Consider the following 14,442-nt stretch of genomic DNA (forward strand, 5'->3'; position numbering starts at 1 on the left):
GGGGGAAGGGAAGCTACTTGAAAGTAGTGGAAAGAATTAGAAGATATGCTAAACATGGCAGGAAATATACTCTGAGGAAATGGCATGGTGACTCCTTTCCATTCTGCTCAGAGGCAAACAATGAGAGTACGAAGCCTAGCAAAGTCCTTTGCAGAAACAGAATCACATAATTGGAGGGGTTGGAAGAGACCTCTGGAGATCACCCACTCCAACTCTACTGCTAAAGCAGGTTCACTACGGCAAGTTGGACAGGAAAGCACCTAGGCAGGGTTTGAACATCTCCAGATGAACATCCAGAGGTAGAGAATCCACAATCTCTCTGGGCAGCCTGTTCCAGAGCTCTGTCACCCTCACAGTAAAGAATTTTTTTCTCACATGCCTATGGAACTTCCTATGTTCCCGTTTGTGTTCATTACTCCTTGTCCTATTGCTGACACCACCAAAAAAAGCCTGGCCTCATCCATTTGACATCTACACATTAGATATTTATAAGCATTGATAAGATCCTTTCTCAGTCTTCTCTTCTCCAGGCTGAACAGCCCCAGCTCTGTCAGTCTTTTCTCATAAAAGAAATTTTCCAGTTTTCAATCATCTTTGTGGCCCTCCATTGGATTCCCTCTAGAAGTCCCCTGTTTTTTCTGAACTGAGGAACCCAGAACTGCCCACAGTACTCCAGATGTGGCCTCATCAAGCCAGTTAGAGGGGACAACAACACAATACCATACTGTTAAATGCTAGGACAAAAATCAAGTAGAGCCGGAATTCTTTAATGCTTGAGAGAAATTATCATCTCTACAGAAGAATCACTAGAATAGCCATGATGATGTGAAAATTTGTAATTCAGAAAAGCACGTAAGCTGCTGAAGTCTCAAAGACTTCAAAGGCATCCAAGCAGTGCATGAATGCTGTATTGGTCAAAAAGATTCTCCTGAGATATTTCTCCTCACATGCATTTCACAAAATTATGTGGAAGAATATGACCTACCTGCAAGGATAGTTATTAAAAACAACATCCAAGGAACTGGAAGAAGCTCAGGTTTCTTGTTAAAATGTTTAAAGAAAGTTTCTGCAAAGAGTCTGTTTTAAAGCATTTCTACATACACATTCTGTTCTTCAGAGAACCCATTCCTGCATTCCTTGCAAACCCAAAACACCCGCTGACATCATTAGGCAATGCGTTGGCATTAGAAGGAGGGGACTGAGCCAACAGAGGTCGTGGGTAGCCAAAACTGTGCTGGAGACAGTTCGTCCCGGTTCGGTCAAACTAACTTTTGAAATCCCAGCTGGTTTATAAACTGTGAGCCCCTAGGGTCCTACTGACCCCACTCCCCATTACTGCTGATGGCACTATGAGGAGCTGATTGACCCATGCTCAGCACAGATGGCCACACTCCTCAGCCCTAAAGCCAGAGCCCAGAAGTCTCTTCTCCTATGCTTGGAGAAACAGCTATCCCAGCTTCCTGGCCCAGCCCTGCTCCTATGCTCCCTGGCCCCACTCCCGGAACCAATTCATATGCAGTGGGCTACACATCCTGCTGGTGGAGAAGGGCTAAGAGGGACTGTCTTGAAAAGATTTAAAATCTTATTAATGAATACAATACGAACTTCAAAGTCCTACTGGGGAGCAGTATTTGTGTAATGGCAAGAAAGAAAAACAAATGTATCTTGAATCCTGACACAACTAAAGGCAGCAGAGGGAAACACCCAGGGAGCCAGGATTTCAATCAACAATTGATTTGAGTACTCATTCTTGTGGTAGATGGAAGGAATCTGCTCAAGAGAAACGTAAGAAAAGAAGCTACAGATGGAAGGAAAACAGAGATCACTAAGGCAAAGGGCAAGGGCTGAAGAAAAGCCAAAGTGAATTATAACAAAAGCAGCTAACACAAGCTTGAACTTATGTCAGTTAAAATGGAAAAAGGAAAAAAAAAAAAAAAAAGCTTCATTAGTATTAACTGAATAGACCTCCTGTGAAGGAGTTGATGAACGTTCAAAATTCTGTTATTTGTACCTTGCTTAAAGAGCCTTATTTGCCCTTTTACAAACCACATACATGGCCATCATATAACACAACATACAGAAAGCATGGGAAGCCATGTTTTCACAGTAATATTGCTCTCAGTCTTGGAAGGAAAAAAAAAAAAAAGAGAGAGAGAGAGAAAAAAAAAATAAGCCTGTAGGGAAGAGAGCGAACCTAGCTCTCGAAGCTAAAGTCTCTTCTCACATAGTGAGAGCATTGCATTCACACAGCGCAAAATCTTGAGAATTTAAACCATCTCTCTGGTCCTTGATCAGACCTTATGGTCTTTTACAGTTCTGGACAAAAAACAATTCCTTCATTTAAGAAGTCTCAGACAGATAAGTATGTCACTCTGAAAGTAATACCTCCTATTATTCCCAAGGAAAATACTACAACAAGCACAATAACACTGTTTGATACAACAAATTCTCTGTTACAAAATGCTATTTTTCAACATAGTCACCACCATTAGCTGCAGATTTTCACCAGTAATAAACAAGAATCTGCATGCTATGCTCGTGAAAATCTGCATCACAGAAGGTGATCCACTGCCCCTGTCTCTACTGCTGTAACATGCCACCCATCACCTGTGGTCACGTCCTCTGCTTGGTCTCCATCAATGTTCAGCAAGCATTGATGGAAGTCAGTGGGTGCCATTTTTTCCACATGGAGAAATTCAGTGACACACCTTTGCTTCATGCACATTTCCATGTCTGACACCATTTTGTCAGACTGCCCCTCTGCCTATATGTTTCACAGAAACAAAATGTAATGGAATATTGGTGAAAATGTTCAACCTCTACTTCCATACCACCAGCATCCATCTCTGACATCGTGGGCCAACATAATAAAATAGGAGGCATTATTTTCAGATCTCCTCTCATATTTACTGCTGAAGGCTGCAGATGTGGACACCTGAGATGAACCCTGAGAAAAATGCAGAATCTCAAACTCAAAACTCCACTCAGAAAATTCTCTTCATACAGAATGGCAACTGCAAAGAAAATGATGAAAGGCTTTTATATCTTTTTTCTTTTTCTATATATCTGACCTGACAGTCCAAGATTAGAATGCAGAGCTGGCTCCTATGGGCAAGGTACTGCACCAAACTTTAGACTAGTGCATATTTGTATGCTGTAAAGCCGGCAAATAGATCCATGATTTTTACTTTATTTTTCCAAGGGACAACAGAAAGGAAGACAGGAGAATTTCAGTATGACTAATACCTTTAAATTAGTCAGTTACTGGTCTGTTTTCTTACTGCAGAACCGTCACTGATGTCCAAGGACCAATTCTTGATAATATTTTTCATTTTCCCAGAAAGCACACTGGCAGAAACATCAGTCTTCCTATGAATCTCCTCTTGATACTGGATGAAGTTCAGAGATTTAACTCTCTGGACTATGGACATCATCAACTGGGAGAAATCCCATTTGGTAGTTTTCCTGCTATTTGACTGCTCTGCAATTTAGCATCTTCTGCTACTCATTCTCTCCTCTACCTCCTTAAGAACATTAGTTTTCCTGCTTCAGTAGAGCCAGTGTACAGATATTCCAAAGAGAGGAGCCAAGAGCTGTAAACACTCTCCAAATTTCTCCATTGTACTGTTTGGCACATAAGGAAAACGATTTCTGACATTATGAATGTTTTTCATTATCATGAGAAGAAAAGATCTGAAACTACATTTCCCATCAGGCATAACAACTTAATTTTGATGGTTCTGAGGACAGTATCATTAGTTATCCATTACATTATTCTGACACGTCATATTGATCATTAATACAAATAAATCAAAAAAAAAAATTGAATCACATAAAAACTAAATGTAAAATCTCTACAAAAAAAAAAAAAAACACCAAAACAACAGAAGTATTGTCATAGTTCAGCAGCTTTGCTTTCGATAAATATATTTTATATTTGATTTCTCATTTCCATAAGAATTATTTTTTATTATTTTTTCTTTTCATTACAACTACATATTCACTTGCAACTGAGGAATGTGAAATAGTTCTTCAAGCCTCCTTGAAGTCTACAACAAGTTGTGCAGCCAGACCAGACTGTCTCAAGCTTAGCTCCTAACCTTAGTTTTGGCTTTGGAAAAAAAAAATGTTTTCTTCAATCTTGTGATGAATTTCACAGAATTTCCAGGAACATGTAAGCCACATATCAAAACTTTGTAATTTAAAGTCCCATTTTGGGATCTGGAAGAGGCTGCAGTTAATATTCATTGCATTTATAATATTTTCTCATGCAGTAGAATCTGTGTTCAATGGCATCAGAATGTGAGTTTAGCTGAAGAGCACTCTTACATAAATTAAGGCAAAATGTTCATAAAGTATTTCACAGGCACAGAAAAATGTTTTTTGAATGAAGCAATAAATGTAAATTTCTCAATTCCTTTTAACAAGAGATCAGATTCACTTTTTGCATCCAATCTCAACCAAATCTGAAGCAATTTCACTAATGCCAATGGAATTAAGTGGCAGTAGATACAGTTCTTGAAGTCTCACCCCTTTTTAAATCAGTGGCAAAACCCCAGTGCCTTCAGATGCGTACCTAACTCATGGGCACAGCACTGCTCTCCATTGGCCTACTGACCTTTGTGACTAAACGCATGCTACGCTTCCTGACTGTAGTCTCTGAGGTAAGCCCTCTGTGCTGTTGAAGGTTCCTGGCCTAAGGTATCGTGTTCTTTGTTTACTGTCTGGCTGCATAGATGTCTGGCACAGATTTCAAAGTACAGTAGCTCAAAAATATGCTCAGTGCATATATGCATAAATCCTGTAGTGGATTGCATCACATGTTCTGCATCCTAGAAACTAGAACACATACTTAATACTCTCTGTATTACTCATGGCTTGCATCAAGCAGGTAATAAAATGCAACTGTATCAGTAGCATGAATAGTAGTTTAACATCATTGGATACAGCCGATTCATTCCAGGCTAACATCAAGAAAATGAGTTCAGGATATTTTTCTTTAAATGTGTAAGAAAGAAACATATGACATACTCTACAAGATCAGTAGAGTTCAGCTAATCCGGTTTCTTTCTGTGCCAGTATTCACAGTGCATACAAGAAATTCTATACCATACATTTACTGAATTTTCTTTCCTTCAATTTTGCAAGGCTTGGCACAGTCAAGTATTTCAAAAAAATTCAATATCATATTAAAAACATCAACTTAGTCTCAGTAAAACAAGTGTCTCGGTGCAATGGAAAATCTATTCTATATGCTTCCAGGGATGTCGCTTACTGCATTTGCTGGACTGGATTGCACTGAACTTGCTGAAATTAGGCATCTAAGCAATATTTATGTGACATAACTGAATTATAGACAATCACAGCGAAAATTCCCAAGGGAAGCACTGTTTCATGAAGGTGAAACACTAAGGTAGATTGCAGATTACTCTTGCACCACATACACAGATCATCTTGAGTGAGATCACACAGCATATGCAGGACAACCAGCAGAACAGGTCCAGCCAGCACGAGTTCACAAAAAGCAGGTCCTGCTTGACCAATGTGATCTCCTTTTACAGTCAAGTGAACCACCTGGTGGATGAGGAAAAGGCTGCTGACATAGTCTAGCTAGACTTCAGCAAATCCTTTGATACAGCCTCCCACAGTATTCTCCTGGAGAAGCCAGCAGCCCATGGCTCAGACAGGTACACTCTTTTTTGGGTAAAGAACTGGCTGGGAGCTGCACCCAGAGAGTGGTGGTGAATGGAGTTAAATCCAGCCAGTGACCAGTCACAAATAGAGTTCCCCAGGGGTCAGTACTGGGGCCAGTCTTGTTTAATATCTTTATTGATGACCCAGACAAGGGGAAAGAGTGATTCTCAGTAAGTTTGCAGATGACGCCAAGCTGGGAGGAAGGGGTAGAAATGCCCTTCAGAGGGATCTGAATAGACTGGATGGCTGGGATGAGGCCAATGGAGCGAAGTTCAGCAAGACAAGTGCTGGCCCTGCAAAACCCCAGGCAACACTACAGGTTTTGGGCAGAGTGACTGGAAGATTGTGTAGAAGAAATGGATGTGGAGATGTTGGTCAGTGTTCAGCTAAACATGAGCCAGCAGAGTGCGCAGGTAGCCAAGAATGCCAATGGCATTCTGATTTGTATATAAAATAGCGTTGCCAGCAAGAGCAGCAAGGTGATCGTCCCCTTGCACTCACCTTGAGCGCTGTGTTCAGTTTTTGTACCCTCACAAGAAAGACATCAAGGCCCTGGGGCAGGTCCAGAGAAGGGCAGCAAAGCTGATGAGGGGTCTGGAGTACAAGTCTTATGAGGGTGGCTGAGGAAACTGGGATTATTTAGTCTGGAGCAGAGAAGGCTCAAAGACCTTATCGCTTTATACAACTATCTGAAAGGAGGTTGTGGCAAGATGGGTAATTGGCCTCTTCTGCCTTGCAACTAGCAACAGGACTACGGGGAATGGCTTCAAGTTGCACCAGGGATATTAGGAAGAATGTCTTCTCCAAAAAAGTGGTCAGGTGCCAGAAACGGCTGCCCAGGGAGGTGATTGAGTCACCATCCCAGGAGGCGTTCAAGAAACATTTACATGTTGTACTGAGAGACATAATTTAGTGAGGAAATATTTACGCTAGGTGAACTGTTGGACTAGACAATCTTGGAGGTCTTTTCCAATCCTAACAATTATATAATTCTACAGTTTGCCTCCTGCTGGGGCTTATTGCCAGTTTTGAACTCCAGGCTACCATTACTACTAGAGCCAATCACATATGGCAAAACAGTCTTGTCACTGTGATAAAAAATATTCTCTCGCTGTACCACGTGGCCACTCTGTCATATCCAGGTTCTGGGCAGCAAGCATACATAATGGAGAGAAACACATCAAGCCTGCCCAGCAGACAATCACTGTTTCTTCTCCATTTCTTCTCCTGCACCCCATAAGGTAGCCCTCTCACTGCTTTTGCCAGATGAAGCCACAACATAAGGGCAGTACCACCAAATGGAGTCACAGGGAATCCCAAGTCATGATATCCCTGAGGGCAGAGGTTTCCCTGTTCAAGGTCTGTTTCTTAGGGCTTGAATTTCCACGTCATGGATGTTGGCAATTTAGGCACAGTGAGAAGGAATTTTTGTCTTGTTTGTTCCAGGCTAAACAGAACAAACTGAAAGAAACATCAAGGTCTTGGAAGGAATAAGAAATTATTCCTTCACTCTGGAAAGGAGGTGCAGTTCTAACAAGAAAAATCTGATCAACAGCTCAAATCTGACTTTCATCCATTTCAAGTGAAAATCAGCACCATTAGACATTGTAAACAGCTCAAAAATCTCATCCAACTCAACAAATCAACATCCTTGCTCTTAAAGTATTACCTTATAATAGGTTATTAATAATATCATTCAAGGACAACTAAAAATGTGATGGAACTTTTGATAGCCCACACTGAAAATTGACAAAAACACAATGCATACACAAGCATGGATTTCTGCAGGTAAGAAGGTTAACATCCAAACACAGTTTCCCATATTCTTTGATCAGCTGACTATAGAGAAGATTTCTAAAGCTTGCAGTCCCATTCTGGCTCCAAAAATACAGCCAGCTTGCCCTTGCAGTTTGGCAAGAATCAGCAAAATTGTGTTAACAGTTTCTTTCAAGAATACAAGTTAGTAACTGCCAAATGACAGTAATGACCCTGATGTATTTCTCCCCTTAGGGCCTTTTTGTTTAGAATCCAGCTGCCATCCAAGCAGAAAAAAAAAATCCCTCTTTGCCACAAACTCTCCCATCACCCTGGGCTTTCTCCACTGCCACCAGCACTGCAGCTTATGAGAGGCAAGGAGCTGTTTGCAACCTGACAATGTGATACTCCCACCTGGGATTAGACACAACAGAGTGTGCATTAAAGACAAGCAGAGCCTGCTGAAATCCAAAGAGTCTTTCCACAGGATTTTGGTCAGGTCCTGAGTCCCTTTTTATGCATTCACTCATTTTTTCCCTTGTTTATTTAAAGAACCATTTCTCTGAAATCCAGGCAAAAATACGCTAATATTTTTTGTATTATCTCAGGGCAATGGTTTAATCATAAATTAAATTGAGAAGTGCCACAGTCTGAAGCCAAAAGAAAGAGGCTAACTATGACATACCACCTGTGCTCTGCTTCTCTGGCTCAGTGCTGACCTTGGTTGACAGGAACATGTGCCTGAAAATGGCTCCCAAGTGGAAACTCATCACAACATGAACAATTACAGCAGAATGATAAACACCCACATTGCACAAGAAAGCCATCAAACTCTCACAGCAGCCAGGACTCCAACTGCATCTGGGAAGAAATATACATGCACCAGAAGAATGCACACGTATATATGTGAATACATATACTAGTGTTTACACACACTCTCTTACTATGCTTTGTGCCTACGGCATCATGTTTCAATTCATAATAAAACGTAGGCATGAAAACATCCTTCTGCTCCGTTATGGTAGAAACAGCTAACATTATCAGGTTTCCTAAATGCAAACACAGCAGAAGGTTACAACTTCTTGTAGCGACTTAATCCTACCAATTCTCCCATCACATGCATTTTCCCCTAAACAAGATAACAGATGAATTAGTAGCTTGGATTTCCTTTTAATACTCTATGATTACATGCTCCTGCAAGATCATGAAAGCTGTGAGAAAGCCATAAAATACTGGTCTAACTGCATTTCCTCTTAACTAACAAAACAATGGATTTTTAAATGTTACATGGATGCTTTTCTTTCACATGTGGTCTTACGCAAGATTCCTGATGTGGAAGTCAAAAGTTGGCAGTCATCTTCAAAGAAAAACAAAACAGCCAAAACAGTGTTTATGGGCTCAAATCTGTTCACAGGCATAGGTATTTGCACAAGAGAAACACAATCACTTCAACCAAGGAAGATCACATGCATTCTCCCAGAGCAAGGTGTTCTGCAAAAGTGTTTGAAACAGAGGAATGACCTAGCCTGCCAAAGAAGACCAAAAACAATTCTTACTTTCTTCTGTCATCTTCCTTCTGAAAGCATTTGCTATCTTGGCCACCTCCAGACATCTGCAGACCAAGATCTGTGAAGTTTAAGTCACTGGAGTAGTAAAAGAAATAGAAGGTGTTCTGTTTCTCAGCACGAGAAGTATACTTGAAGCAACACAAGCAAGAAGCAAAATAGCAAGAAAACTTTTTTCTATGCCTGCACGTCAATCACAGGAGATATGTATCATCAGTGTACAAAGGTGACAAGGAAAGACACTGCTGCTGTGGTGACACATACGGAGATGCAGACTTCTGGGATAGATGCATTTGCAAATCTGCCTGTAAAAATGTCTGATAAAACTCTCAGTTTTGAAGGACAAATCTGACACCTCTTAGACAGTTTTCACACCACAAACACCAGCTCTGCCTAATATGTGTGAAACTCTAGGTGTGGCTGGAAGATGTGGATCAGCTCATGCAGCAGAGCCTGCAAGGTACTGACCCACTACAATTCCTTTGCAACCATTGTTAAGATGCATCCATGGAATCACAAAGGTTGGAAAAGACCACTAAGATCATCTAGTCCAACTGTGAACCCATTCTCACCATGCCCACTCACCACATCCTTCAGTGCCATATCTCCACACTTCTTGAACACCTGCTGGGACGGTAATTCTGCCACCTCCCTTCCCCGAGCCTTCCTGCTCTTGCCCACATGTGTACACTGCAGCATTTAATCACGTAAACAAGGGAAGAAACAGTGGTGAAGATGCATAGTTTTGTTTTTTGTTTCAAAGACTCTGCCTGTAGACTTGCCAAAGCCAGATGCTGTAACACTGCATAGTGTTACTCCACAAGATGGGCCAGAATCTTCCAGACACTGGGTGTGGTGGGTGCGAGGCCGCATCATTAGCTGTTTGAAGCTGCGTGGGTAGTTTCCATTGTGGTCTAGCAGCCATGCGGGACGCACCCAAAGAAGCTGGGTAAGCTGCATACAGGAATTAGTCCACATTAAATTCCACGCTTTCACAACTAGGTTGCTACCCATACTCCAGAAAGCTAGCTGAAAGCAAAGTAGGCCCATCTTTTGCTGGATAAGGAGGTGGGTTATGGCTCCCATGAAATAAAAATAAGTTTGGAGTGGAATCAGGAGACAGGTGTGCCCTGCTGAGTATCTCAAAGAGGGAAAACACCAAGCTTCCATGGCTTCAGTCACTAAGTTCCAAGTCCTGGAAACGTCAGCCTTAAAAATCTATGAGTACCCACTAAGAGAGCATGGAAATCCCAATAATTTTCATCAGTTCCAGACTTTTCAGTCACCTACTAGCAAATACCAACCAAGAGCTTGGAAGCCCTGTAATAGACTTCCAGGCAGTCCTAAGAGCAATGCTGCCAAAAAAAAAAAAAAAAAAAAAAAGAACATCCCGATTATACCAATAAATGAATACAAAGCTAATAGTCAGTTACCTGTCAAATGCCATTTTCACTGAGAAGCTGCAGGAACCAGGGAACAGAAATACAAAATTTTTTGTATAGTATTTTCCAGAGTGAAATTTTCTCAGAATTTCTAGTTGGCAGGAAATTTTCTTTTTTCTCCCCCAGATCAGTTTGGGATAGAAGCCTATAACAGATGAACCAATTATTTTCTTCAGCCATATTAAATGAGTAGATGTTGGAAGGGAGAAAAGGAGAGATTAATACTGTTAACCAATGTAAACCTTGAGACTTTTATATTATCAGACTTGTTTTCATGTAATCAGGATGCTGACACCAGAAAAAACAACCACAATTTCTTACCTAAACCTTTATATGAGCTCGGATTGAATTACCAAGGAAAAATATATTATAAGTCAGCCAAACTAGCATCCTCTGCCATTAACTAGCTCATTTTTGTTACAAATGAAATGAAGGTTCCTTGCCTTCCATGTGCCTCATTCTGAAAGTTATCACATTTCAATTGTGTACCTCATTAATATGCATTAGTTTAAGTATATATCTAAAAAAAATGGGCAATAATTGACTTCCAGCATCATCAGTTTGCTGTCTAACACTACACCTTTAGGAGCACAACACAAGGCCAAGGGTCACAATTCTCTTATACAACAAGCAGGAGCAACAGCTGCTACTTTGCCAGTTACTAATTAACTGAACTAATTAACTAATAATAAATGAAACACTAGGACTATTTACCCAGCTGTTTCAGACTAAGCTTATGCCTGAGTCATATGGGAAATCCCTCCCAGCCACTAAATGTGCTACAGATTATCTGTATTATCTGAGTTTATCACTGCTTTTCAATCTAAGGACATAGTGCTCTTCTCAGTTTGCAGATTGAAAAGTGAACCATATTAACCAGTTTTGAGTTATACAGGAAATCTGTGGCAACAAAGCCTTGAGTACAGACCTTATATTCCTTTTGCATATGCTTGCCTCCTCAGCAAGCAAGCTGTCCTTTGATACTGCAGTCTGTCCCGCTTGTCAGGTGTATTAACTTACGACCATCAAAAATAAGATTTCTCCTATTGCTGTCAACCGGAGCTTTGCAACTAATTTTAACAGAAGCAGTAACTAGCCTGATATCCTAAGAAATTTAAAGAAACCACACGTCTTCCTTTACAGTTTAAGAAGAGCAGTAAGTTAATAATTAGCAAATTAGAGGAACTATGTGTTTGTATACATGTACTTATGAAAAAATACATATTTGCTCCACATACAAAACAACAACAAACTTCAGTGTTCTGTAGTCATGAAACAGCCTACAGACCCATGAAATATCTAACTTCTGCCTCATTTCCTTTCTCAAACTCTCCATTAATTTATCTCTTAATCTATAGTATTTCAAGTTTGCCACTGATTTCAAACTGCTGCCATCTAGAAGGAACAAATACCCTACATCTACAAAAATGACTATTTTAGCCTAAAATAGAGATCGGAAGAAAAAGACCTCAACAATGAGGTCAATATACAAAGCACTAGCTGTCCTTCCTAGATGACCGTCAAATTTGAGAATTAAAGACCCCATGATTTGCCATGATTAAAGAAATGCTTGTTTCCCAGCATTTGCTGCTAGTTCTGGCAAGCCATGAGACAGCAAACTCTAAATCTGTAATGTGACTGGTGGAAATGTTGTTTTTAAAGGTTTTAAATGTTTTAGCAACAAATATTAAGTCACTCAGAGATTGGAATATGTATGGGATCAATTTTTCACCACATCTCATCAGTCTTTTTATACAGTGAAAACCAGCATGGTTACTCTGGCATAAAACCAGTGTAATGGAATGGATACTCATGCCTGTGGTCACTAACGTGACCTAGTTGTATATACAAAAGGATATGGGAAAAAAGTATTAAGGGTGTCAAAGCCCAAACTTTCCAGAATGACATTGGTTTTGATAATCACTTGGTAGCATTTGTAGGACTTGATCTATGAGTCCCATTTTTTACTCATCATTGGGACCACAGAATTTATGTTCAAATCAATAGCAAAAAATGTTGCACAATCTTGTCACCAAGATGTGCAAGTGTCTACAACATGCCAAAGTGTGTGTTACACAGTGGTCACGTGCCACCCAATGTTACAGATGGAAGTAGATTCTAGCAAAAATTCTAACAAAAACCCCACTGTGCTGTCTCCACTTCAATTCTCTCTCAGACAGTTTCTCACTGAGTCCAAAACTATCTTTCGAGTTTTGCCCTTGGTTTATGTTATAATAATTATGCACAGTAAATGTCAGAGAAGATTCATGAAGGTCATGAGAAGATAGGCCAAGCAGTACAGAAGATATTTCTGTGCTAGACAAAATTATGAGACGCAACTCTTGAAGGGCTGTAGTCTGGAGAAAAAATGGCTTGGCAAGTAGAAATGAAGGCCATAAAGCCACAGCATACACTGAGAAAATTCACTTAAACCAAACATGAGAAGATCCATCCATATTGCTATTTGCTTCTTGGATTTGTTTTTCTCAGCTCAGAATAAGGTCTGCCTTTGAACTCTTTCTGCCAAACTCTTGACAAGTTTCATTTTGGAAACTGACAACAACGAGGAAGCTTTTAACTGTTTTTATATTAATCTACTTCAAACTCATTTTTATCTAGCTAGAGGCAGGGTTTAATCAAATACAGGTTCTTCTCTGAAGCAGGCCTCAGCTCAACTTAACCACAGTTTACAGTGTGGCCTACATTACTAAATTCCAATGGCATTTAACTTTTCAAGGTCTTCCTTTAGAGTGGTAACTCTGAGCTTTACATGATATACAGACAAGGGTTTAAGAACTGCCAAATGGTTACTCCTGAAGGGATTCACTGAAGGACTCCACCATCACTAATGAAAAGCTGCAGAATGCACTTAGCAATGTCAAATGTTAGAATTTCTCACTATCCATCACACACATGTACACACACACACACAAAACCCTTTCATGCTTACTGGGAAGCTCCTGGAAGAGACCAATTTTACATTCCCTGCAAACCCTCAAATTCCCCTGGATTTCTCTGGCAGTTTGGAGTTGCACAAGCATAATTCCCTCTCCAAGTTGCATCTTCTGCCAGAGCCACAAAAAGCATGACTCTCCTGCAACTGCTAGCCAGAAGATTTAGCCTTTTTGAGCTCAAATTCTCAAACTATCCTCTAGCTCTGGTAGTTCCAGGTTCAATTCCTGGTAATGATTAGGACAAGAGTTACTTCATGAAGAATGCAGAATCTATCTCCAAGTACTTAAAAATTCCTAATACAGCAGAATATCTTTAGTGTGATTGCAATAGGCATAAATATATAGCTACGTAGTATCTCAAGAGTGATGAGAAGGAAAAAAAAAGCATTGAGAATTGATTTGTAACAGGAGATGGAGATTAATAATAAATGGTTACATAACACAAAATGGCACACCATATTAGGACTCATTAATTGCAATAAAAAACAGATGTCATTGTGTCTATAACAACCCTGTAAAATTTCTACTTGTCTGTTACCTCTGGGATTTTAACATATATATTTATTACATATGTTAAAACTTTTCATTTCCATTTCAAAAAACAGTCAAGAAGATTTTATTTCTGAGCTTATAAGTCTTAGTAATAATTTTCTGAAATTGTCTAGAACACATGAGAAGTGGAAGCAGCTGACTCAAAGGTTTACATAGTATTACCTGTATATGTATTTACAGCTTGGAGAAAAACAAAAAAAAAACCACATTCCATGGAAGAACAACACCCTTTCAGGGAACTAAACAAAAACGCAAGAAAAATCACAAAGGAGTAAATATATCTTAAAAGCAGGAATATAAACTGCAATAACTACATAGTATACTCCCTGCAAGGATTTCTCTCTGCCACCCTCATAATATAAGCTGGAAAAAATATATCAGGTCACTCCTAAATGTAATTTGATGAACAGGAAACAAATGCTAACAGAAAAAGGAGAGGAGAGGAGAGGAGAGGAGAGGAGAGGAGAGGAGAGGAGAGGA

At 39.9% G+C, this 14,442-nt stretch overlaps 1 long non-coding RNA gene across 7 annotated transcripts in view; it reads right to left on the reverse strand.

The window, feature by feature from the left end:
• LOC122158113 overlaps positions 1–14,442 on the reverse strand; it is a 137,633-nt gene that overhangs the window by 114,761 nt on the left and 8,430 nt on the right. The gene's annotated exons all lie outside the window — the stretch shown is intronic.

Source organism: Centrocercus urophasianus, unplaced genomic scaffold (assembly GCF_019232065.1).
Source record: "Centrocercus urophasianus isolate 14NV4802_14NV808 unplaced genomic scaffold, USGS_Curo_1.0 seq_14, whole genome shotgun sequence".
NCBI classification, from domain to species: domain Eukaryota; kingdom Metazoa; phylum Chordata; class Aves; order Galliformes; family Phasianidae; genus Centrocercus; species Centrocercus urophasianus.